Here is a 4253-nt window from a genome sequence, read left to right as displayed (position 1 = left end):
CACACACACACACACACACACACACACACACACAACACGGGCAAGAACCACCTCCTCACTGCAGCACCGGATCAACGGCGGCACGCAAGCCCGGTCGGCCCCCGCCACGTGACCAGGCCCGCAGCGCTGGGGCAGCCGAGACTTGTAGTTCTTGTCCCTTTGACAGACGGCCCGGATAGCTCCAGAAAAACTACAAATCCCTTAAGAAACCGCATCCAGGCGTCGCCAGCCAGGCTGGTAGATGGAGCCCAGGACGCCTGCGCGTCCCGGGAAGGGGGCGGGGAGAGCCGCGGCGCGGCGCCTCCTGGGAGTCGTAGTCCGCAGACCGCGAGTTGTCAGGAGATTTTCCTCCAGAGGCGGCAGAGGAGGCTGCTGGGAAGACAGGACACGTGGAGGGAGCTGGAGCTCCTGGAGCCGGGCACTGTCTGCGCGCTGAACGCCGGACCCAGGGGACTGGGTGGAGTCTCTGGGGGAGTAGCCGGCTGTCTAAATAATGCTGCCTCTTTTTGGTGTGACTGGTTATACTTTGTCTTCTTGATGCGAAGTGGTTCTGTTTTGCGCCTAGGGGCGTAACCCGCCCGGGAGGGAATCCGGCTGCGGCGGAACAGGAGGTGCGGCTGGGATGCCCGCGCGAACCCTCGGGAGCTGGTGGGGAGGTATCAGTGGCAGGTGTTTCGTGGTGTTACCGCACTGGCAGGATGACCGACCTCGCCGGGCGACCGCTCCCAGCCGCGAGAATCCTGTATTCATTTATCCGGGAGTGACTATCCTCGCTACTCAGCTACTCGCGTGAGGTTCCAGCATTCACAGAACGCGAACCCTCAACCACTGTGGATGTGAAAGTAAAAGCCCTTTAGAGTTTGTTGTAGCCCAGGCAGTTTAGGCAGTATCCCAGCCCAGAGTACCATAATTAAGATCGCAAAAAGGATCAATATGGGAAACTTGTGCAGTTCCCTGTCCAGTCAAAATCATATTTATATACTGTGGCATGAAGTGTAATCACATCCATTCCACCAATATTTATTGAACACCTAACATGTGCCACAAGGGGATGCCATAACGGATAAGACCAAAACCACCCCTGCCTTAGGCCAAAACCATGCCTGCTTTTATGCATGCAGCTCACAGCTGTGCAAGCAAACGTGCCTGCCCTGTCGCCATTTTAAGAGTGTGCAACAAGTCCCATGGGAAGGAAAAAAACATAAGAAAGACACTTTCCACCTTGAGACAAAGTACCCATACTACTCCTTTACATCTGGTCTCCAAAATGAATGACATCTTGAGCTTTTATGAGTTACTGATTCCCGGATGAAAACCGTATTATCCCTGATTTTTGAATGTGGAAATGTGGGGATATGTCACACACAATTCTTGTGACATGCATTCCTCAACGTGAGAGTGTCATCCATGCTGAAAAGACAAATGTAAATGTGGTAATTTTTCCTTTACATTTTTTTCCTTTAATATCTGTTGTCTTTCTTTTCCCTCCTTCCTTCCTTCCTTCCTTCCTTCCTTCCTTCCTTCCTTCCTTCCTTCCTTCCTTCCTTCCTTTCTTCCTTCCTTTCCTTCTCTCCTTCTCTCCTTCTCTCTTTCTTTCCCTCTTTCTCTCTTTCCTTCTGACGGAGTCTTGCTTTGTTGCCCAGGCTAGAGTGCAGGGGCGCGACCTTGGCTCACTGCGACCTCCGCCTCCCGGGTTCAAGCGATTCTCCTGCCTCAGCCTCCCGAGTAGCTGGGATTACAGGCGCCCGCCACCGCGCCTGGCTAATTTTTTAGTAGAGACAGGGTTTCACCATATTGGCCAGGCTGGTCTCAAAACTTCTGACCTCGTGATCCACCGGCCTCGGCCTCTCAAAGTGCTGGGATTATAGGCGTGAGCCACCACGCACGGTCTAATATCTGTTGTATTTCTTATTCCGTGATCCAGTCCTACTGAAGTCTGCACATCTTTGCAAGTGAACTTACCTTTTCTACATGCTTTTGTCTCATAGTGTTACTTTCCTGCTGCGTTGGGGAGACAGATATAAGCTGACCATTCTGTGATAAGAGCTGTTGGGCTATTGGGGAGACAGATGGCCACTCTTGAGTGAGTTAATTAACTGGATACTAGAAGTTAAAGCTAATTGATGATTACAACAAGCAGTTGTTGGGTGCCTGCTATGAACGGCACTCTAGGGCAACCCCGGCTACAAGTTAAAATCATCCTAGGGGCTTTAAAAATTCCCATCCCCCCAGGCCATACCCCAAACCAGTTAAGCCAGAACTTCTGGAGGTGAGATCCAGACTGAAGGATTTTTTTTTTTTTCCAGACTGAAGGTTATTTTTTAAAGCTCTTCTGGTAATTCCAGTGTGCACCCAAGACTGGGAACCACAGCTATAGAGGATGCCAGAATAAATAAGATAGTCTCCCACTGAATTGTATGCTTTTAAAGCGTGAATTTTATAGTATGTCAATAATTATGTTTCAATAAAACTGTTATAAAAGAAAAATAAGATAATCTTTACCCACGTGGAATTTAAAACCTGACAGGAGTAAATTATCAACTCAAATAATTGTGATGAAGACAAATTAGGTAAGTGTCAAATTGTTTGTACAGACAGCAAATGCTGTAAGAGCTCAGAGGAGGGAGAAGGAGCGCCAGGTATGAGGTGGGGTTAGGGAGGTGTTGGTGATCAAGGAAGTCTTCTTAGGTTGACACTCTCATTAGGGTAAGGGCTGGGTCTGCAAAGACCAGGTAACATTTTGCTTATCGTGAATAAGGTGGACTGAGGTGAGGAGGAAAGGTTTTCCTGGTAGAGAGACTGGAGATTTTTACACATCTCCTTTTAGTTATCAATAGAATATGAAGACCTGTCAACCTGGTTAACAAATTTGACCTAATAGACATAAGACTGCACCCAACAGTTGTAGAATATGTTGTCATCAAGCATTCATGGAACATTTACAAAAGTTGACCATATACTTAGCTATAAGGCAAATCTCAGCAAGTTTTTTATTTTTTTGAGACTCAGTTTTGCTCTCGTTGCCCAGGCTGGAGTGCAATGGTGTGATCTCGGCTCACCACAACCTCTGTCTCCCGGATTCAAGCGATTCTCCTGCCTTAGCCTTTCAAGTAGTTGGGATTACAGGCATGATCCACCACGCCCGGCTAAAGTTGTATTTTTTGTAGAAATGGGGTGTCTCCATGTTGGTCAGGCTGGTCTCAAACTCCCAGCCTCAGGTGATCTGCCTGCCTCAGCCTCCCAAAGTGCTGGGATTATAGGCGTGAGCCACCCTGCCCGGCCAAATCTCAACAAGTTTTAAAGGACTGTAATAGTAGTGTATTCTTGGACCTAGTGCAATTAAAGTAGAAAACTAACAAAAAGTTAACTAGAAAAGTCTCATACATTTAGGATTTAAGAAACTTTTAGGCTAGGCACAGTGGCTGACTCCTATAATCCTAGCACTTTGGGAGGCCAGGGCAGGAGAATCACCTGGGGAAATCCCTTCTCTACTAAAACTACAAAAATTACCTGGGTGTGGTAACACACGCCTTTAATCCCAGGTACTCAGGAGGCTGAGGCAGGAGAATCACTTGAACCTGGGAGGTGGAGGTTGCAGTGAGCCTGGGCAATAGGCGAGACTCAGACTCAAGAAAAAAAAAAAAGGTTAACTTTTAAATGACCCAGATGTAGGGATTTTCATGAGTGAGGCACATACACACAGCAAAGAATGAGGCAGCTGAGAAGTTCCTTAGTGTTACTTTTCGGTTTTTCTCTGATGTGCATCTAGGACCCCAAGAACTCATTTTCATCCACACTTGAGTATCTTTGGTAAAGCCCCAGGTTAGCTTATCAGGGCTGAACTGCAAACACATCACAAAGAAGCTGGTAAGAAATACAGAGCCTCAGGCCCCACCCAGACCTAGTAAATCAGATCTACATGATAACATTATGCCCAGGTAATTCATATGCACATTGGAGTCTGAGAGCTGTGATAAAGAGGGAGTGGAGTAGCGGTGGTGTGAGCGGGTGGATTCCTTCCGTTATCTCTTTAGCTCTTTTACAATTTAGCTCCTACACTACCACTCGACTAAAATCACTCTTTTCCAGGCCACTAGCTACCACTTTATTGCCAAATCCAAAGCCTTCATCTTATTTGACCTAATGTTGACCATCTACGCTGTTGGCCACTCCTCTCTTGAAGACCAAGAATCGCTGTGCTTTTCTCCTTCCCACCATCACTGTTTGCGTTCTGGGGACTTTGTGGTTGGCAC

The 4253-nt window shown here is 47.7% G+C and overlaps 1 protein-coding gene across 1 annotated transcript in view; it reads right to left on the bottom strand.

The window, feature by feature from the left end:
* The window catches only part of MAX (MYC associated factor X), a 28033-nt gene extending 27797 nt beyond the window's left edge, over window positions 1-236 (bottom strand). The window contains exon 1 of the transcript XR_001002647.1: window positions 52-236. The gene's annotated coding sequence lies outside the window, so the exon portion shown is untranslated. The remainder of the gene's footprint in view (window positions 1-51) is intronic.
* Window positions 237-4253: the final 4017 nt, after the last annotated feature.

The sequence above is a fragment of the Colobus angolensis genome, unplaced genomic scaffold (genome assembly GCF_000951035.1).
Source record: "Colobus angolensis palliatus isolate OR3802 unplaced genomic scaffold, Cang.pa_1.0 Scaffold3, whole genome shotgun sequence".
Taxonomy (NCBI): Eukaryota; Metazoa; Chordata; class Mammalia; order Primates; family Cercopithecidae; genus Colobus; species Colobus angolensis.
Note: the sequence above shows the minus strand (reverse complement) of the source record. Positions and strands in the feature narration are given on the sequence as shown.